Genomic DNA, 22,839 nt, shown 5'->3' on the forward strand with positions numbered 1-22,839 from the left:
TCCATCCATTATCAATACCGCTTATCCTCAATAAGAAATATCACCTTTTTTTATTTATTTAAAGGGCTATTTAGGTAGTCAACAAACAAACATAAAGTACCTCACACTTAAACTTGGGAAGCAATATTAATTCTAATAATTTTCTGGAGGTTTTAATTGCTGGGGTCAAATTGACCCCGAGGGTAAAATATGTTAGTAAATGTAAAGGTAACAGGAGGTTAAACAGAACATGTTTCTCTTGTTTGTCAACCATTAACTCCACCATGATACAATCTAAAGGCCTCTAGTCTTCCTCTAGCAGCTGCTGAGGCAAACTGACTGTGTGGGTTTTCTTCATGAACTGGGCCGTGATGAAAGGGACGGCGGGGACACCGCTGCAAAGCTGAAACCTCACCGGACACGGACACCGACAGGTGGACAGATTGACAAGTGACTTTTTTTTTGCTCGGTCCCGATGCGCGCGCACGGAGCTCTGTGGCGCGCGAGACGGAGATCGATAAGTGTTAACGCAACGCGAAGAGACAGAAATGACATGCTGCTGTGGAGATACGATCAACAACAGACGTTTAGTTTAATAAAAGAACAAAGACGTGCTCTAGAGAACATGTCAGGGGGCGGGCCAATCTTTTTAATGTCATGCGATCTACCGACACTACGCCGCGATCGACTGGCAGGTCGCGATCGACGTGTTGAGACCCTGATCTACAGGAAGTAAAAGTCGTAACAAGGTTTCCGTAGGTGAACCTGCGGAAGGATCATTACCGATGAACAGACCGCCTGCATGAGAGCGGACAGAGTTCAGATTGAAGTGGTGTATTGGAAGCTCATTTTGCAAGTGACTTTTTTTTCGTCCCGACGACCAACAACAGACGGATTGGAAGCTCATTCTGCGCATGCGTTAAATGCGTTAAAAAAAAAAAACTAGTTAAACCTGTAATTGAATTAACTTGAGTTAACGCGTTATTTTTCACAGCACTAATTTTAACATATGTTTTATACACAACAAAAGAGGTGGAGTTTATTGTTACCGGCCTTCGTGGACCAATCATATGCAGGCATAATTACCTAATCCTAAAACTGATCAACTAAGTCTGACCCCGAACTCATCGAACTCCTCAAGTTCCTGCTGGCTCCAGCCCCGTTGAACTCCCTGGTTCATGCTGGCCTCCGCTCTACGTTCTTAACCTGCAACCTCGTGGCGTTATCTCTCAAGGCCAATGCACAGTCGCATGTTATTTGAATGTTGATCCCTGACTTGCATATTTTTGGATAATCTGACATTAAACAGGAGATGAAAATATACCACAACTGTTAACGGACGCCCTCAAAATGGGCACGGTAAGTATCCATCCACCTACTTGGCTTCGTGTCAGCTGCCCACTCCTCCAGACGGTGAGTCACACGAATAAAAAACAAAAGCAAAAGCAGAAGCGTAATGCGCGCAGACGCCGAGCTGCTGTTCGTCTCGATGTCGGAAAGCCAAAAGAGACGTGCGGTTAGAGCGACTTTAGACGGAGTGTGGTTGTCGGTGCCAGACGTGTTGTTTTTTCCTCCGGGAAAGTGACAGCCTCTGGAGATTTTGGCGCACTGCAGTCGGTGAACACTGTTATACCCACAGAGTGTAACAACGCCAGTCAGCAGGGGTTCTCCTGGGAAGCACTCGTAGATGAGAGAGGTCAGAGGAGATGGACTGGAGTGACTGGTTCTGCCTCACAGATGTGACTCTACAACTCAGAGCCACGGTGATGGAAACGCTCCGACTGCTGTCGGCTGACGACAACGAGGAGGCGGGTGACTTCTGGGAGTGAGCGAGAGTGGGAACCGTGTGACACCATTATATCAGAATCCGCTTTGCTGAATGCTTTAAGGGAACTCTGCTACTTCCTCTCTTTTCGCTCGGATTCTTGGCGAAGCTCAATTCCTCAAAGTTCAAAGGGAGAGAAAAAGCAGCAGCAACAAAGAGCTTTAATAAGGTCTAATAAATGGGAAAAGCTCAACATCTTAGAGCTCTGCTTATTGCCTTTCTTACCTTTTTTTATTCGTCAAGAGTGAAATGAGAAGCGTGGAATTATTTTAAGTCAATATGAAGCTTGCGTGAAACAGCGGGTTAGCTTAGAGGTCTTTAGAGGTGCTAGTAGGGTAGAGATAAGCACGCTGTATCCAGACCTGTAGCTAAAATAAGCTAAGCTCGCCGACTGCTGGCTTTAGATTTACAGTACAGTTTTAGTCATGCTCAAAGTCTACGGATAATTCAGGGCTTTGAGCGACAGCCGCTAGCCAATAGCCGCTAGCCTACTAGCCGCTAGCCACTAGCCGCTAGCTATGTGTCATCTCGGGCTCAACCTGAGGCTGATGTCCATTCAGTCGATATGCGTTCCTGACATTGAAGTCAGTTCATTGACTTTTTCTCCTCGACTCAACTCACTGTGCTAATATCACTTTGTATTTGAGGTTTTGTCGTTGTTTAAGCAGCAATATTTGCAACAGATGTTATGAAATATCCGTCCGGCGTTGAACGTCGATCTTTTCGTGATCACGCTCTGCAGGCCTCTTCAATCCAGCGCGGCAGCTCTGTTTACTGTCTGTGTTTCCACCTGAAGTCGGGCGCGCAGACTCACTGGGTCCACTTTTGTTTTGTTTTTTTGAAGCGCACTTTCACGCGTTGTAAAAAAAAAAAAACACAGCGCCATCCTGACACGCCAATTAAAAACTTGAGGTTTAATGGGGACCGTGGGGTTTTTGCTCGACTTGGCTGTTACACACTAACTATGTTAGAGACCGCCGCTGTGGTTCGGCTGCACTTTTCCTAGAAGGGGTTCGATGCTAATTGCTTGAGCATAGGGCTCGAGAGAGAACTCCCCAAGCAGCCCCCGGACTGAAATCCTTTTAACATCCTGGTCTTATCGGTTTCCCTCTGCTTCATTTTTCTCGTTCTTTTCTCCACCTTTCTTCTCTCGTTCTCGCGCCCTGTCATCCTCTCTCTCTCTCTCTCTCCATCCCTGTGTCTCGCTCAATCTGCTCAACTTTTCTTCCTCCCTCGGCCTGTCTCTTCTCCTCGCGTTCGTGCCGCTATTGGGAATTTAGTGCGTGCCTTGTTTGCAATCTTCTCTGCCGTCTCTTTTCTCCACTCGCTCGCTTCTGCCGGAGATCAAAGGGCTGCCCCTCTCCGCTCCTCTATCTCCCATCTCTCTGAGCGCTCTCTCCATCCCCCCATCCCCCTCTCCTTCCAGCTCCACCTGCCACTTGCTCCGCTTTCCCAAGCCTCAGTCCACCAGAGGGTTTCACCCTTTTGAAGTCAACTTCTTCCAACAATAGTAAAAGTAATCTCTCTCTCTTGCTCTCTCTCTCTCTCTCTCTCTCTCCCGCTCTCTCTCTCTATCTCTCTCTCGCTCTCTTTATCTCTCTCTCTCTCTTGCTCTCTCTATCTCTATCTCTCTCTATCTCTCTCACTCTTGCTCTCTCTATCTCTCTCGCTCTCTCTCCCGCTCTCTTGCTCTCTTTATCTCTCTCTCTATCTCTCTCTCTCTTGCTCTCTCTATCTCTCTCACTCTTGCTCTCTCTCTCTCTTGCTCTCTCTATCTCTCTCACTCTTGCTCTCTCTCTCTCTCTCTCTCTCCCGCTCTCTCTCTTGCTCTCTTTATCTCTCTCTCTCTATCTCTCTCACTCTTGCTCTCTCTATCTTTCTCTCTTGCTCTCTCTCTATCTCTCTCTATCTCTCTCACGCTTGCTCTCTCTATCTTTCTCTCTCTCTCTCTATCTCTCTTGCTCTCTCTCTCCCGCTCTCTCTCTTGCTCTCTTTATCTCTCTATCTCTCTCACTCTTGCTCTCTCTATCTTTCTCTCTTGCTCTCTCTCTATCTCTTGCTCTATCTTGCTCTCTCTATCTCTCTTGCTCTCTCTCTCGTTCTCTCTCTATATCTCTCTCTCTTGCTCTCTCTATCCCTTGCTCTCTCTCTCTCGCTCTCTCTTGCTCTCTCTATCTCTCTCTCTATTGCTCTCTCTTGCTCTCTCTCTATCTCTTGCTCTCTCTCTCTCTATCTCTCTTGCTCTCTCTCTCCCGCTCTCTCTCTCTTGCTCTCTCTATCTCTCTCACTCTTGCTCTCTCTATCTTTCTCTCTTGCTCTCTCTATCTCTCTTGCTCTCTCTCTCTCTCTTGCTCTCTCTCTCATTCTCTCTCTATATCTCTCTCTCTTGCTCTATCCCTTGCTCTCTCTCTCTTGCTCTCTCTATCTCTCTCTCTCTTGCTCTCTCTCTCTCTCTCACTCTTGCTCTCTCTCTCTCTTACTCTCTCTCTCTTGCTCTCTCTCTCTCTTGCTCTCTCTCTCTCTTGCTCTCTCTCTCTCTCTCTCTCTTGCTCTCTCTCTCTCTCTCTTGCTCTCTCTCTCTCTTCTCTCTCTCATTCTCTCTCTATATCTCTCTCTCTTGCTCTATCCCTTGCTCTCTCTCTCTTGCTCTCTCTATCTCTCTCTCTCTTGCTCTCTCTCTCTCTCACTCTTGCTCTCTCTCTCTCTTACTCTCTCTCTTGCTCTCTCTCTCTTGCTCTCTCTCTCTCTTGCTCTCTCTCTCTATCTCTCTCACTCTTGCTCTCTCTCTCTCCCTCTTGCTCTCTCTCTCTCTCTCAGGCTACTCTAACGTCAGGCTTCTTTTAGATCAATACCAGGAAGTAGGTACACCATTAGGATGTTGCTAATGATGCGTGGCTCGTATGCCATTTGACAATCTAATGAGCCCGATCTGATCTCTTCATCGTAAACCAGGGAACTGCCATGTAATGGATGAACTGCAGCATCCACTCCGACGTGGGACAGGCGCTTGGATTTCATTTTGATTCACATTAGCGAGACCATAACATCATCTTCCCCCGCCGCGCTCGCCTCGATGGCCCGATGCTGTCAACTCGGTTCAAAATGAGAATCTCTAAAGCCGTGCAGGGCGGCCATCTTTAAATCTAATCCCGTAGCTGATCTCGCGCACGCCGAGAATTTAATTTGGAAAATAAATGACGGAGCCCAATGTTTTCTGAGGAGTGTATTAGTACGTGTCGCTGCACATCACTGAGCCGGCTCGAGACGAGCGGCTACGGGAAATGTATCGCAGAGTTTTAATCGAGAGGACGGTTATACAGATATTACGCTACTTTGATAAAGACATAAGTTATAAAATGTGTAGGAATAGAAAGTGAAACATTGTGGTTTATCCTACATGTTGGAGGTACTAAATCTAGACAATGTTGAAATATAGCAAAATGGCTTAGGTCAGGATTTACCGTCAGCTTGCAACCTCAAATAGAATACCCGTCTCCTCTAAATGAGATTATCTATATTACTTATTTGTTTGGGCACTAATACGTAATAAAATAAATGTAATACCTGGCAATATCTTTTCCAAAGAAAGAAGTCAGACATTTACCACTGCCTGCAATTCGGCTTGTTTTTGGTGACATCACCATGATGGAGTGTAATAATGCTGATGATATGAAGGGAGATTGTATTCCAAGATCAAATATTTCAAATAGATTTGTATCAATATTAGCTGATACTTTCATGAATAAGATTTCCTCATCAAGAGAAAATGCTATAATTCATCTGTTACAAAATGTGTTTTCTTGGAGACGAGTTGCAAATTGACCGTTTTGTCCATCTATTAACAAAAAAACCCCAGATTCACAATCTGAAGTGTTTTGCATAATAAAAACCACAAGTTTAATAATAGTAGCTGCTAACTGCGGCTAACGTTTTCTTTTTTAGTCAAAATGTCGTGCATCCGGCCCCATTGTACGCCGACGTCGGTCCGGCTCAGTGGTGGAACGACTCATTCACATATTCATATAGAAAGAAATGAGCCAGAACAAAGGACGTGGTTTTGAATATACTGAACATCTTATACCAGCTCCCTCACCCAATCTCCTCTGTCTCCAAAACCAACTTGAATTTTGGGTAATTGGCAGCTTCCATTGTTGTTATTTCCCCCGCCGACGTGTCCGTCAGAGCGGCGCCGCTATACCGCTCATTCCCCGAGCCCGCGGATCAGATATCACGTTATCCTTTGTTAACGAGACTAGATTTTATTGAACTTAATTTTTTTAGAAACTATTTCTTGGGGTCGTTGTCGTGTGTAAAGAGCCCCAAAAAAACACCGGGTCTGAGGCGACACCGCAGGCGGGAAAATCTACTTTGTTGTGGCGGGGCTCGTGTAAAAATGACACATCAGAAAGGACGATCGAGAGAAACGAGACCACGCCGCCGTGCGCTCGACTTCCTCCTGCAGCCCCCCGAGGGGAGTCTCACTCCGGTCCATAAACATGGGAGGACAGGGCCCCTGGTCCGATTGCTTATGTAGTCAAACATGTGCCCAGGAAAAGTTGAGCAGCGCTGATAGCGAGTGCAGATTATCAGAGTCTGTGTGATATCCGCTGGAAAAAAAAGAGAAGAAAAGTGGGACAGCCGGCCCCCGATGCTCCGGGAACGACTCAATGAGTCCACGGAAGGCCGTCTCAGTGGGGTGTTCGAAAACAGGTCCGACTTGGACGACTTTCAGGCGGCATGAGGGGCGATCTGTACGTGGCTCCACTCGGCGCCGCGAGGCGGGGGAGCTTTCTCCGCTTTGCTCTGAACTCACTCGCTCTGTAAATGAGCGGGAGTCTGGAAGGAGCTTGAAAGGACGCTCACATCTTTTTACGGGATGTAAAGAGACGACGCAGCAACCCGCGGTCTCCCCCTGCTCGACCAACTTGCAGAGTATCTGCGAGTGCACACACACACACACACACACACACACACACACACATAAAACACATGCCATATTTGAAAAAGTGAAAGTTAAAAAAAGATATATATCTGGTGCGTCCTTGAGTTCCTCGCACCTCATTCCTAGCGGGCAAACAAATTAGCATCTCATTAGCCGTCTCCAAAAATTCCATCGACTTCCACCCCGCTTCTTTCTGGACCGGGTTTTAATTCCTCTAAGTGTATCGGGCGTTAAAGTGGCAGACCCCCCCCCCCCCCCCCCGTGGCTCCTCGGTGGAGGCGGTCGCTTGTTGACCTTGACAGATGTTTGCCCTCATTTGTCTCCCCGATAGCGCTGAGCGGACATTCGCCGCGGCGGTAACCCAAACGAGATGTGGCAGGAGGCGGATGAGGATGAAGCAGAACCTTGGCAGACCCGCCGCGCGTCCAGCAGCCGATAATCCAAATCGAATCTCGCCGCCCTCTGCGTCCATTCTCCGTCTCACGCTCGTTCGCCTTCCCGCCCGATCCAAAATGCTACAGCGTCCGGCCTCCTCTCTCCGCTCCCCGCATCGTCTGCTTTTCCAATAATCACCCCCCCTCGCCTCGCGCTCTCCACGGAGTCGTTCCGTCTTTGTGCAGAGGTCTCTCGTGGTAATCCAATCAGCTCGGGGGACTGGTGGGAGGGTGCGCCTGCTGCGAGATGCCTGGCGTTGTTTACCCGCTTGCCCCATGGCTAATCTAATAACTTAACGACGGGGAGAGAGGCAGTTTCCCTACGTCCAATGGGTTTTTTCGAGCATCGTTTAGCAGACGCGATGGGGTTCGCCCGCCATTACCACGTCTTCTTCTATCGGCTGGTAATTTGATTTCCCGACTTTAATTGCCGCGTTTTTATCATTAACGCGCCGCTTCTCGGTTTTGCTCGTAATGAGGTCTTTCGGTCCTTTTTTTAAGCACTCTGCTGGGCCGGCGAGCCCGTTGTGTAGATTGATTCCTAATAAAACCGCAGTAACACTGAGAAGCGCTCTGTCTGTTACGAGCGTCTCGGTGCTCTGGGAGCAACACAGAAGGATCGTTTGAGTGTTTGTCAGCCTGAGGAAGACGCATCGTTGTGCAGCTACAGACGCGCAGTGTGAGCGCCGACACGTCCAGGTACAGCAGGCTGCCGCTCCTCTCGTTACCCCGCCTGTTGCTCTGTGGAACCGTGAATCACCAAAAGGCAAAATACAAATGAGATGTTTGTGTGCAGTTTTTGCGACTGCATCAAGATGACATGGTCTGCATGCGAAGCTACTGGCGGGGGTTTGTGTCACATTTCCCCCTCTGTGTGTGTGTGTGTGTGTGTGTGTGTCTGACAGGAGCCTCGATGTAGTTCGAGGCAGATAATTGTGAGCAGATAATTGTGTTACACAAATATATTATATGCTTTTTTACATTACATTTAGCTGACACTTTTATACAAAGCGACTTACTATCATGTTACATTCACACATCGTAGAGCACAGGTGTCAAACACAAGGCCCAAATAAGGCATAAATGCTTAAATAAATGTATAAATAAATAAATACAAGAATAAATAAATAAATGCTTGAATAAATGTATACATAAATATATAAACACAGGCATAAATAAATAAATGCTTAAATAAATGTATAAATAAATAAATACAAGAATAAATAAATAAATGCTTAAATAAATGTATAAATAAATAAATAAAAACAAGAATAAATAAATAAATGTTTAAATAAATGTATAAATAAATATAGGAATGAATAAATATAAGTTATACCTAAACAGGACATCATTAAATAAATTTATTTATTTCTCTATTTACTCACTTTACACTATGGTTTCTTCAGTAGGTTTCACGAGCGTGGATCAATTCAAAACCTTTTAAAAAATTGAATTAAAACCGTCTTGAATACGAGGCTATTGTATAGGTGGTCCCCGACCCAAGGGTTGAGAAACTCTGAATCCCCACAGGGACTTGGGGTAACTCACCTGGGGGGAACCACAGTAAAGGGAGGTGCAATACGAATCGCTGTAGGAGAGAGAGAGAGAGAAAGAGAACATGACATCATCTCTTCCTGAGAACCATTTCACTTTTTCCTCACACAGAATAAACCACCAGGGTTTTTATCCGTTTCATTTTCTGATTTTTTTTTTATACACGCTCTCAGTTTTTTGTTGTTTGGCTTTTCAAACCGTCTGTCTTATCCTCTCGGTAGGCTGCCGTCTCCCCGGGAGGCCTCGGCACCCCCCCCCCCCCCCCCCAAGGGGCATCCTGTTAACTCCCGTTGTCTGGTGTGCTTCACCGGACGCACCTTTTTTTTAAAAATCGTGCCTCTGTCTCAACCGCGCCCCCCCCCCCCCCCCCAAAAAAGAATAAAGTCGACGTCTGTCTCTCTGCAGATAATACTGTGTCAGCAGTCGGCTCCACATGGGGCGGATATTTTGCATATGATTTCATCCGTGGCTCTGGGAATCTTCAATAGCAGAATTATTCCCCCGGAGAGAGAAAAGGAGGCAACTCTTCCAGACCTTCACTCCGGGCTGTTGATCTCGTGCATTTCTTTGTGCCCCATTATTCATAAACAAAGGATGAATTATGAGATTAGGAGGCGGCGTACGATGGTTCTATTCACGGTGCGATACGACCCGTGGAGAGGAGGGTCGGTTTGCTCGGCTCGTTTTGTCTTTAAAAATATATATATATATTTTTGTACATAACACAGTAAACATGAACTTTAACTGCTATTTCTATTGTTTTTCAGCTTTTTGTTCACATCTAAAAACAGACAACAAACCCACGCCAACAGGAAAATAGATACACACAAATAAATATAAATAAAAAATACATGAACACACACACATCTGGTACATCTGTACATAGACACACACAGTCATAAACAGTCATTACATAACATCACACAAGTACAATATATCCAGATATTAAATGACAGTAGCATTGGCTACTAGGCAGAAACCAGAATGCCCAAAAGTGTTGTTTATCTAACAGTCAAATTAATACATGAATACCAAATGTGTTTTATCTTTTTTAAAGAAGATAATCTGATAGAAACGTGGGACGGCCTCGGCGCTTGTTCCGTTTGAACGACGTCTGAGTCGTTAAAAGAAGAAATCTCTTTTCTGGATTTGAGTTGAAGTTTAAGTATGCTTCTCCATACGCTCTATTATGTTCTTCAGCTTTCAGACGGGGTGTGTGCGGTTCACTCGTCTCACACCACACACACAACACTTAGTTCTGACAGATCCGCCTTATTACGTCCAGTTATTCTCATTCAGTTTTTCTTTTTTTCTTCTTTCCTCGACTCTTTGCCGTCTCCCCAGAGGAGCGAGAGATTCCCTCGCTCTCCTCCTCGATCCCTCCGCCGCCCGCCCTGTCATGTTCTCTGCGCTGATCTGTCAGAAAGTTGTCGTGAGCGGTTTCTCGGGACGAGCGCGGCTCCTCGCGTCGTTTTAATGATGCGCCCTGTTGCACGCCGCTCGCGCCCAGTTTCATCACGGAGGGAAAAACAAACAGCGAGGATCAAAGTGTCATTTGAAACGCGGTCGTCAAACAGAGAGGAAGGGACTGACGGCTCCTCCCACCTCCAGCCGAGAGAAGGAGCCTTTGTCTGATGGCTGGTGGAGAGGAGGAGAGGAGGAGAGAGGAGGAGAGAGGAAATATTAGAAGAGAATGGAGGGGAGGAGAGAGGAGAGAGCAGAAGAGAGAAGAAGATAATAGAGGGGAGGGGAGGTGAGAAGAGAGGAGGGGGAGAGAGGAGAGAGTAGAGAGTAGAGTAGGAGAGAGGAGAAGATAATAGAGGGGAGGAGACAGGAGAGAGGAGGAGGAGTAGAAGAGGAGGACGAGGAGAAGAGAATAGAGGGGAGGGGAGGTGAGGAGATAGGAGGAGAGGTGAGGAGAGAGAGGAGGAGGAGGAGAAGAGAATAGAGGAGAGAGGAGGGGAGAGAAGGAGGCGAGGAGAGAGGAGAGAGGAAAGAGGAGTTGAGGAGAGACTAGAAGAGAGGAGAAGAGAATAGAGGGGAGGGGAGGTGAGAGAGGAGGAGAGAAAAGATAACGAGGGAGAAGAGAGGTGAGGAAAGCGGAGGAGAGGAGACAAGAGAAAAGGAAAAGAATGGAGAGGGGAGGAAATAAAAGGATAGAGGAGAGGAGTAAAGGAGGTGAGGTGAGGGAAGTGAAGAGGAGAGGAGTGGATGAGGAGAGAATAGAGTGTAGGGGAGAGCGAGAGGAGAGGAATGGAAAGATGAGGAGATGAGAGAAAAGGAAAAGAATGGAGAGGGAATGAGGAACATAGCAGAGAAGGAGAAGAGTGAAGAGGAGAGGAGGAAGGCGGAGATGAAAGGAAAGGAGAGGAGGGCGCGGAGAGGAAAAAAGAACATTATATGGAAGAGACAAAGAGGGGAGATCAAGAAGAAAGAGGAAGTGGAGAGGAAAGGAGGGAATAGAAAAGAGAGAGGGAGCATGTTGACACCAGGAGCTCCTCCACGTGAATCCTCTCTCCTCATGGAGGCGTCGCTCTGATTCACGCCCAGGAGAGAAACACCCAGAATGCTTTGCTGCTGATGTTTTGTGATGTTTTGTGAGCAGTTCTTTCGTGAGGCGGCGCTCTGCGGGGAGCAGCTGGCAGCGTTTACCTGTCGCTCTCTCTCTCTCTCTCTCTTTGTGCTCTTCAAGGCCTCGTCGTTTGAGGAGAGCTTCCTCCGCTCCGCGGGTCAAAGTCGTTTTGAGCCCCGTTCGGGTTTTTCGGTTTCATACAACTAATGAAAGAGATTTTTATTTTTTTATTTTTATATATTTATTCTCATTTTTACAAATTAACACGACGGGACTTTAAGGATATAATACGAAGGGAAAGGAGAAAGAAAAAGGTCAAGAACAAGAAAACAAAAATTAAAATACTCGAAAAAACACAGCAAATAACACATTCCTCTCCTCTCCTCTTCACTCTTCTCCTTCTCTTTTCCTCATTCCCCTCAACTCCTCTCCTCTTCACTCTTCTCCTTCTCTTTTCCTCATACCCCTCCTCTCCTCTTCACTCTTCTCCTTCTCTTTTCCTCATTCCCATCCTCTCCTCTTCACTCTTCTCCTTCTCTTTTCCTCATTCCTCTCCTCTCCTCTTCACTCTTCTCCTTCTCTGCTCTTTTCCTCATTCCCCTCAACTCCTCTCCCCTCCACCTCACTCACCTCACCTCCTTTACTCCTCTCCTCTATCCTTTTATTTCCTTCCCTCTCCATTCTTTTACTTTTCTCTCATGTCCTCATCTTTCCATTCCTCTCATCTCCCTCTCCCCATCTATTCTCTCCTCCTCCTCTCCAACTCACTCACCTCACCTCTATCCTTTTATTTCCTTCCCTCTCCATTATTGTTCTTCTCTTTCCACTCCTCTCTTCTCACCTCCTTTAAGAAGAAGATATATATCGTCATATTACATATAGTTATACACATATACATAATGTATTCTCTGCATGTAACCCATCCTTAGTTCCTGCTGTGAAGCGCCCGGGGGTTCAGTGCCTTGCTCATGGACACTTCAACATGCAACTAATGGGGATAGCGGGGATTGAACCAACAACCTTGCGGTTGCAGGATGACCACTCCCCCCACGGAGCTAGAATTTAAGAATATTCTGTGAAGAGGATTCTGACCTCAATGGAAAATGAAAGGGGAGATAAATAAATACGTAAATAGCCGTTTACCCCCCCCCCCCTCCGCCCGACCGCTTGCCCCTCGCCCTCTTCCTCCTCCTATGCACTTTATAGTTCAAAGAGATGCATTTTTCATTTGGGCCTATATGAAATATTGAAACAAATTACGCAACATGTGCTCAGCCACGCAGACGTAACATGTCAGCGTCGGGGGGGGGCAGAGGGGCTGATCTCACATCTGTGGGATCTCATGGCTTATTTACAGCTCTATAAATATGTAAACAATTTGACCTCCTTCGTCATCGGTTTGACGCCCTAACATGACCTGTGTTTGACCTCTCCTGACCCTCACCTCTTGCTGATCAGAGAGTTATGACGGGCTTCTCATAGCAACATACATGCTGCTTTCTTTAAACCATAAGTCTTCCCTAAACTTTACCAAGCTTTCTTCGTTGTCTGAACTGACCTCTAGACATTAAAAGCTGGAGTGAAACTAGAATCTCAAATTATTGTAGGAGTCCAGAGTGGCTCAGTGACACTTTAAGGTCAGGCAGCGACTTCCAGGTCCGAAATGTGAAGCCAGTGAGGAAGTGTCTTAAACGTGCACTATTTCTACTGACCACCAGGGGGCGACTCCTTTGATTGTATAGAAGTCTATGAGAAAATGACTCTACTTCTCTCTGGATTTATCCCCTCAGTAAACATTGTAAACATGACGTTATGGTCTCAGTCTCTAGTTTAAAGTCTTCTTCACTGCAGGATGATGCTCATTTAGTAAATTATGATCATTTAGAGTCAAATAGGTCAAAGGCGGGTACACCTTGTGATTGACGGGTCGCAATAGTCGTGTTAAAAAAATCTTCAAGAGTAGCAGGAAGGAAATCTTTGGATAGTTGGTTCTAATAAAGCATATTTATTTAACTAAAAAACGATGTGTTACAGAATATTGTTTGGTCTCAGGTGAGGTCCAACGAGCTCGTTGGCCCCCGAGCTCAGACTTGCAGGCAGTTTATAAACTAGTTAGTAATTCTACACATCCAGAAGCTGGCATACCGGTACAATAGGGTTTTACACTCAATGCATTTCTTCAAGAATATGACACGCATAGATATGAGACTCTACAGAAGCAAAGTTATGACTTTCAAAATTTCGTAATCTACACAGACATTTCTTTAATGAGCAAGTCGAATGAGCTGAGATTCAAGTGACAATTTAAAACAATGAGTCATCAAAAATATGTGTACATTTTAGAGAAGAAGAAAATGAGATTATTTCAATGTGAAAAATAAAGAGAGTCGAGTTTATAAATGTGAAAACGTATTTTATTTGGTGTCACCGTGTCTGGAAGGTTTGGGGATGATGTCATACGACTTCATATCACGTACTTTGATCTTCAACCGTTTCCACAAATTGGAAACAGCAGTCGTCATATTTTCACAGCGTCTTTTTCAAACACCACTTCCACCGCCGTCTCTATCCAAGCAGTCGACCCAGTTTATTATTGATGATGCAGGTTTTTTTCGCCGGTGTGTGTGTATGTGAGTGTGTGTGTGTGTGTGTGTGTGTGTGTGAAGAGGTGCACCGTGGCCGGAGGGCGAGCCAGGACTGAGCAGTGTAACGAAGGGAAGGAGAGAAAAGGAAGTGGCGGTGGAAGAGCTGCACGCTCCTCTGCCCAGCGCGACGTGACTGATGTGAGGAGAAATGTTTGGGTGGTGAGGAGTCTGCTCCGAGTCCCGGAGGAGCCTCGCCGCCGGTGGCGCACGTCTCCATCCTCCTCCACCCTCCCCACGTCTCCAACCACCCTGGCTGAGAGGCTAAGTGGTGTGAAGCAAGGAGCTCTCTCGACAAGCTCCATTACTCCTCCTCAGCAAATTCCCCCGGCCCTCCTGTCAGTGGAGAGGTGATGAGGTGATGAGGTGGGTGTCGGGGAGCGGCGGGTCGATCGCGGGAGGTAGAAGAGTAGAAGAGGCGGCTTCGTACAGACGCCTCTTTTAGCGACTATGGCGGTAAAAGTAGTTCACTGCCTTCTGAGCTTAGCTTTTTTAACGCTGAGCTCCAGGTCGATTCGTCTTTTCTTTTTTTTCCCTTCCCCGGAGACGTAACCTCGAGTGTCCGGAAGATGGCCGTCAAAAAAAGGTTGGAACTAACTGTCACGGGGACCGACTCGGACCTCGTTAGAATCGATGCTCTCGGATTTGAGCGCCCTTCAATTTAGAATTCATCCCCGTCTGATGAGCACAGATGGAGGCAGGAGGGGGTGGTGGGGGGTGTGTGTGTGTGGGGGGGGGGTCATAAGCAGTCTGAAATGTTGTCTCACAAAGGCACAGGTGGGGGTAGGGGGGGGGGTTGTGTTGGGGATGGCTTCTCAGTGGGTGGTTGATCCACCGCTGTGTTACAGGACCAGGACTTGAGCTCCCGCCCCCCTGCACCCCATTAATATTTGAGGAGCCGGCTAACGGCACCACACGGCCCTGTCACTCACTCCTCTTGCCCTCCATCCCACCTCCACCCGCCGCCTCTACCTGCCCCCTTTTCCCCCCCAGAGCTCTACTCCCCTCCCCCCACGATCCATCACAGTCCCACCGCGCTGCTTCCTCCCCGTCAACCTCTGCAGCGACTGTCATTATTTTTTCATCCGTGCAGCCGAGGTAAGTGCGCGCGCTCGCCGGATGATTTCCGTCGTTTCGCTGCGTCTGTGATCCGCTCCGTCAAGATGTCGCCGACGTGTCGCCTCAAAGCGGTCCGAGTGGATTAACGGCCGCCGACACCAAAACTCGTCCTCCACTTCCTCTCCTCGGCGGAGCCGCGTATCGCCGCTCTGAAGTCACGCCGAGTTCACGAGTTCATGCAGCTTTAATAACCCAGAGACTTTTTTTCCTCCCTCCTAATTTACCACAAGTCTCATGTCGACGGATGTGACCCGGATGTGACCCAGATGTGACCCAGATGTGACCCGGTCAACGCCGTTTGAAGAGCGATGGGCGTCCTTGTGGTAAACGAGTGAAAAAAACAGCAAAAAAAAAGCATTGAAAACGATCGAAGGTCACCAAAAAAAAGATGTATGGTTTTTTTAAGGTCCTGAATGGAAGGGTGTGTAGCTTCAGCGAATACACATATCTTCAAAAAACCTCAGATCTGATACACAGACACGAATAACCAGGACATCAAAAGATGGGATTTTGAAACGGCCTCTTTATCCTTTTAGGTCGCGCCCTCGTTTTTATCTCCGTCTCCCTTTTTCTTATCCGGAGGCTTCCTGCTACCCTCAGTTTCCCAGGATTTGTCACAGGTGTTAGCAGGAAGCTCTCGTTTCCATCGCACACCCTACGGAGTGCTTTCCTGTCCTGTTTGAACCCCCTTGTTTGATGTCCCTGTATCAAAAGCAGACTTAGATGAGAAAACTTTATTAATCCCCAGTGGGGAAACTAATCTGCCACCGAAAAACTCATAAAGACGACGATAGACACGGTCGACAGAGCACAATGGACCAGAAACACACTGCAAGGAACAAAGAAAACCAGAAGATGCCCCATAAAACATGACAATCAGGAAGAAAGATGCTAAATCTAAACCTGAAGGTGTTCATTAAAACATCTAAGTGCTGCGGAATTAACTTCTGAGTCCATTAAAAGCAGACGTGACGACACGTAAGACGTTGTGTTCTCGTACCGGTCATATCGGACTGAGAGGTAGACGCTCTGTTTGTATTAATATATATTAATTGAAAGAACAAGAGCTGCAGGCCCACCTTCCCTCTCACGCCGAGCAGCTTCATTTGCCCACAGGGTTACACGCAGGGTTCGGACGGTCATGGAAAACCTGGAAAAGTCATGGAATTTGTAAATGGTCCTGGAAAAAAAAATCCCCAAAGCTTTGGAAAAGTCATGGACATTTTTAAAAATATTAATATGTTCATTTATGCTGAGTTTTAAATAATTAATATGCTCTTAACCCTCCTGTTTCCTTAGGGTCAATTTGACCCCATTCAATGTTAATGTGTTCTTTTCTTCAATTCAATTTGACCAGGCTGTTTTCACTGTGTCAAACATATAAGAAATATCAACTTTTAATATATTTAAAGGGCTATTTAGGTAGTCAACAAACAAACATAAAAAGTACCACTTAAACTTGGAAAACAATATTAATTTTAATAATTTTCTAATATAAAGGTAACAGGAGGGTTAAACATTGAATGGGGTCAAATTTACCCTAAGGTAACAGGATGGTTAAAAATAATAACGCTTTAAATATAAGTCAGCATACGCACACACTCTTACATAATCGCACATTTTTAGACCCGCAATTGAACGCACCGTAACGGAAAAGACATGAGTGTTCATTCTTTTAATGAAACTATTGTCTCTCACTCATTTGTGTCATTTAAGGTGATATACTGTACACTTTGGAATTCTCATTGTAAGTTTAAATACGACATTTTATCACTTTTTCATATGCATCAAGATTTCACAAAATGTTTGGATATGCACATTTTAAAGTTCATGGAAAAGTCCGTCAACATGTGTATGAACCCATCTTACGCCACCAGGACCAGTTGAAGTTCACCGTCTGTCATACAGAGGAACGTCTGCCACATTTTTGAGATGCGAAGCATTCTTTAGAAATACGGTCGGTGAAGGTTTGACGTCGGCTTTGCAAAGCAACGCGAGCCCAAAAGGGGAATTAAGGAATTAATCGTTCACAAGGCTTCTGAAACATTCGGCATCCTTGTGCTCGTCGAGGCGCTTTGAGTTTTTGAATTCTATGTATTTTAGCGTAACCAAGGACGCGGTAGATTGTTCACACACGCGGGGTCATCGTCTGTTGTGTGTGAAGGTCGACGGAGGACGAAGTTGGATGACGTCTTTCTTAAATGTGATTTCAGATTAAAAAACTGGCGAACACCAAGGCGGTTAGTCCAAATAAATACACACGGGACATTAAACACGACGCAGCACAGAATACATACACCTCCTGCATCGAGGAACAAGAAGATGCAGTGATGTCATGTCTTTGTTTAAAAATCAATAGCTTAGAAAGGACAATATGATCGACTCCTGCTACCTTTGTGGAGGGCTCATATCCAAGGATTAAATCCTTGATAAAGAAACAAATGTTGAATATCCTGTCAACTGTTTGATTTAGCACGAAAATAATTAAATAATTACTCAAATGTAGATTGTCTTTTTTCCTCCGGTTTCTAAAGAGTTTTAAAAAATGGAATTGCCGTTCTTCGTATAATCCCGAGACATGTTCACAGTGCTTCTGTCAGTCAACAGAATATTTGTAATTTGTAATTATTTGTGACAGGTCTAATCAAATTTTTTTTACTTTTGTACAATTTGATCCATCAGAAAAAGATTAAAAACAAAGAAAAAAATGGTTCTTTATATGAGTTTAAAATCAACTGATTTATGGGTGAAAGTTAGAGAAAGTTACTAAAATGCAGACGCACACGACGTCGAGCACGAGACGTATTTAAGTCGATTCCCTGGTGCGCTTCACTTGAGTATGAACTCGGCTTCAGCCTCCGCCCTGATGGAAGCATCTGGAACTCGAAGGACGTGAAGGATGTTGAGGGTCTGGACATTTTTTTTAAAGTATGATTAATGAGCACCAGTTTACTAAGGAGAAACGGATATATATATATATATATATATATATATATATTCTCTTTTCAGATTTTAAACAGGTTTTTAGGAGAGCACCTATTCATGCCTTTTTTGTTTTGTTTGAGAGCAGTTAGTAAAGATCACAGACACACACGCACACACACACACACACACACACTGGGAGCTGTCCGAGCCCCAGGAGAGGTGTTAGGTTTAACCGCGACATTTCAGAGCAAACTGTCGACGAGGCCCGAGGGTGCGGTGGTGACTGGATCTCCTTACAAACGCCGACGCCCTCGTGAGGTCGAGGATCACATTTGAGAAGAGCGTCCGTCTCGGGTGAAGACGAGCGCTCGGCGGCGGCTGAGCAAGGAAGGAGGAGCCGGCCGCTGACCAAGCTGCTCGCTGGATGTTGATCATCAATATCTTTTGGAACAATCGAATGACTATTTGAATTATGAAAACTGTCACTCACATCCAACTTCCTCTCAGCTTAAAAGGAGCCTTTTTATCAATTGTTATTATCTTAACGATACTGCTTATTGGTTCCTCATCAATACTCTTATCGCTTTTTGAAATGATGTTTGTGAGACACAAAAAGAAAATTAATTGAGAATGGAATCAACATTTCTTTCGAGCAGTTTCTAAAGAAGTTCAAAAAATCTTGAAAATACATTCCAGCTCACCAGTTAATTAAGTGATGATCAGCTTTCCTTTGTTGGAATAGTCTTGTTATCAAACTGCATGGTGTTGCCAAGGTTACCTGCAGTGTGGATGAGGAGCTGTTTTTATTAAATTGCTGATTTACTTGTGAGGTTTTGTATTGGATTTGATACGAGAGCTCTCAGCATCTACTGGAGTAAAGTGAAGCCGCACTTCAGATGTTTTTCTTCTCTCGTCTCACGCTGAAGCCGGAGTCTGTGTCTGTCTGTGTGTGTGTGTGTGTGTGTGTGTGTCAGCGTAAAGCTCAAAGAGACAGAGAGAGGAGGTTTGAGACGAGGAGTTCTCACTCTGAAACGTCTAAAGTACCGAGAGAAGAACCTTATCGACACTCCTTGTTTTTACTAATTAAATCATTACATCATTTAAATAATTTACTAAACTGATTGACTACGTTGATGCGCCACGTTGACGTATCCTGCCGTCGTAGCCCGCTGGTGTAGCCCGCTATCGTAGTACGCTGTCGTAACCCGCTGACGTAGCCTGCTGACGTAGCCTGATGATGTAGCCCTCGTAGCACGCTGCCGTAGCCCGCTGGCGTAGCCCTCGTAGCCCGCTGACGTAGCCCGCTGATGTAGCCCGCTGTCGTAGCCCGCTGACGTAGCCCGCTGACGTAGCCCGCTGATGTAGCCCGCTGACGTAGCCCGCTGGCGTAGCCCGCTGTCGTAGCCCGCTGACGTAGCCCGCTGTCGTAGCCCGCTGACGTAGCCCGCTGATGTAGCCCGCTGACGTAGCCCGCTGATGTAGCCCGCTGACGTAGCCCGCTGGCGTAGCCCGCTGACGTAGCCCGCTGACGTAGCCCGCTGGCGTAGCCCGCTGTCGTAGCCCGCTGGCGTAGCCCGCTGATGTAGCCCGCTGGCGTAGCCCGCTGTCGTAGCCCGCTGATGTAGCCCGCTGACGTAGCCCGCTGGCGTAGCCTGCTGACGTAGCCTGATGATGTAGCCCTCGTAGCACGCTGCCGTAGCACGCTGCCGTAGCCCGCTGGCGTAGCCCTCGTAGCCCGCTGACGTAGCCCGCTGACGTAGCCCGCTGACGTAGCCCGCTGACGTAGCCCGCTGGCGTAGCCCTCGTAGCCCGCTGACGTAGCCCGCTGATGTAGCCCGCTGACGTAGCCCGCTGATGTAGCCCGCTGATGTAGCCCGCTGATGTAGCCCGCTGACGTAGCCCGCTGTCGTAGCCCGCTGTCGTAGCCCGCTGACGTAGCCCGCTGTCGTAGCCCGCTGTCGTAGCCCGCTGTCGTAGCCCGCTGTCATAGCCCGCTGTAGTAGCCCGCTATCGTAGCCCGCTGATGTAGCCCGCTGACGTAGCCCGTTGCGCGGCGCTCGTCTCCATTTTGGAGTCGATGAACCCAATTTGATTGGAGGAAATGATCCGACTGATCCTGTTTGTCGTTGATTCCTCGTGTCCTGTGACAGTTCTGAGGCTGTAACATGTTTCATGGGCTCTGCTGGCTGAGCCAAGTTACACCGACACATTAATCAAGGCTCAGTTCAAACGCTCACAGCGAGGAACGAGCCGAGAAGAGTCTCGACGTCACAGAGAGCTGTTTGTCTCCATCGCCATCGAGTTTGAGCAAAACTATATATTCATATTTCTATTTAAGTCGACAGCTGTTGAATTTCAGCGGACAAAAGATGTCCGTAGCCAAAGAACCTCGTGTTCAGCTGCCCAAAAACAAGGATTTATGTGCCCCTGATTGTATAAATTGTCCATGGCCGATTCTCTGTGTGTCTTTTTGGTTCACCGCGGCTTAGAGAGCTCCACTGTTCTCCGAAACAGAATGTGAAGCCTTGGAATTGTGCTGAAATGAAAGGCTCGTCAGGAAATGACTTTCTCTCCAAATTATTATTCTTAAAAAAAAAAAAGAACTCTCTCTCTCTGTATCCAACATGAAATAAAAAAAAGAAGCCGAATAAAGTCTGAAAGAACGAAAAAAATAAAAAAAGGAGAGAGAGCACAACCAATGGCTGTTTCTGGAGAGACTTTGACTGCTGATGTCATTTGAAAGTCTGCACAGTTTGAATGACGGTGGGGGGTGGATAGGGAGGGGCGCCGTCGCTTGGAGGCTCTCGGCGAGACGTGGAAAGCGAAGAAACGAAATGGCAGTCTGGGAGTTCTGACTGACAGTCCTCACTTTCAAATGTAGGTTTTTCTGTCCGGAGTATTTATGCGATTGCGACTCCTCGTTTCCTGAGCACGTGCGGCGAGGCTCTTTGCGGGTCTTATTATCAGGCCTCAGACGGGCGTCTGGCAGAAGCTGCAGGACGTAATCACACAAGCCGACCTCCCCCCCTGTGCCGGAGAACAGTGGCGGCCCCCACGGCCTCGTACTCGGGACCCTTAGTAGAACAATCGGATGCGTTTCCGGGCCGACGGACGCCTCACCCAGGTGCGTCGCCTGGGAGCGCGCACACACGTCTGGTTCTCAGACGGATGAATATCTTATCCGTTCATCATTAAACACGCGAGCAACGCTTTCAAGGGACAGACGGGGGCCGCTCTGCTATTTCCATGGCGTCGGGTTTTTTTCCTCTTTCAAAGAGCTCCTTTGAAGTCTCGTAACGAGCTAAACTCGGGCCGCGTTCGTCCGCCACGACCGCACGACGACGGGAACCGACGTAGCTCATCAAAGACGGAGCTCGATTTGATTCTGTTCAACTGTGACACGCACGGGCTCATTAGGATTTGTAAAGAGAAAACTGAGAATGTTGTACAAAATCCTCCTTGGGGGGGGGGGGGGGGGGGGGGGAGAGAATGATATAAATACAATAGTTATAGTCGGTTCAATATGGAGGATGGTGATTTATGATGATTTATGTTTGATTTATGGCCGTGTTTTTTTGTCCTTGTCTGATTCGTATCGTTGGTTGTTATGCTGTTATGTAACTTTTCATTTATTTGTTATCTGTTAATGTGTAACTAGGAAAGGAAAATATACCAAGAAAGTTGGAAAATATATAATACGATAAAATATATAACGTGGAAGTATTGGGAGCCGAAGCTGCCGGCGCTCTGAAAATATTCCATTCATCATAACGGACAAAACATAATGAATCTGAGATAAACCATTTGCATATAATTAAAGAACTCTTCATAATCGTACGTTATTGCGAGGCAGCGGGCGCTGAAAGAACAAGAAATGCATTAAACCGCTTTCATAAATCCACCCGTGTCACAGTTTTATCAATAAGCTATTTAGCACACATTTATGCACGCTTTCAGGTCACCGCGTTGCACAATAGCGCGCTCCCACATTATTAGTTACGCACGCGGATGCAGGGCCTCTGGCTGGATGCAGGCGGAGTGTGATGAACATGCAAATGATGCATGTCTGCCTTTTTATTCATGATTCTGACTGACCGATGTGAAACCCTCAAACTTCGTCTCCTCTGAGAATATAGAAACAAGATGGGAGAAGTGTTTGATTCCATCAACCTGGAGAGGCAGAAGGATATGTAGTAGTGGAAGGACTCTGAACCTAACACGCCTGTTGTTGTTGTTGTTGTTGTTGGAACATGCAGTGGTGCGTGACATCGTCCCAGCGTTGTTAGCTCTGCCCTTGAACATCTCGGTAGGTTTCGTGGTCAGTTGGTCTGAAGTGGGTCCTTCAGTCTTCGGCCTTCACGCTCTGCAGGGCTGACATCGTCCAATCTGATTGGTCGAGTCTTGTCGACTGATGTGTATATGTGTGTGTGTGTATACGTGTATATGTGTATGTGTGTGTGTGTGTATACGTGTATATGTGTGTCTATGTGTGTGTGTGTGTATACGTGTATATGTGTGTCTATGTGTATGTGTGTCCATGTGTATGTGTGTGCATGTGTGTGTGTACATTTATGTGTGTGTATGTGTGTCTATATGTGTGTGCACGTGTATATGTGTGTGTGTGTGCGTGTGTGTGTGCACGTGTATATGTGTGTGCACGTGTATATGTGTGTGTGTGCGTGTGTGTGCACGTGTATATGTGTGTGCACGTGTATATGTGTGTGTGTGCGTGTGTTTGTGCACGTGTATATGTGTGTGTGTGTGTGTGTGTGCACGTGTATATGTGTGTGCATGTGTGTGTGTATGTGTGCGTGTGTCTGTGTGCATGTGTGTGTATGTATGTATGT

General features: G+C 46.6%; 1 protein-coding gene across 1 annotated transcript in view; it reads left to right on the forward strand.

Annotated features, from left to right (window-relative positions):
- The window catches only part of gpc3 (glypican 3), a 106,755-nt gene that overhangs the window by 11,770 nt on the left and 72,146 nt on the right, over window positions 1-22,839 (forward strand). The window lies entirely within an intron of this gene.

This window comes from Pseudoliparis swirei, chromosome 19 (assembly GCF_029220125.1).
Source record: "Pseudoliparis swirei isolate HS2019 ecotype Mariana Trench chromosome 19, NWPU_hadal_v1, whole genome shotgun sequence".
In the NCBI taxonomy this organism is placed as follows: Eukaryota; Metazoa; Chordata; class Actinopteri; order Perciformes; family Liparidae; genus Pseudoliparis; species Pseudoliparis swirei.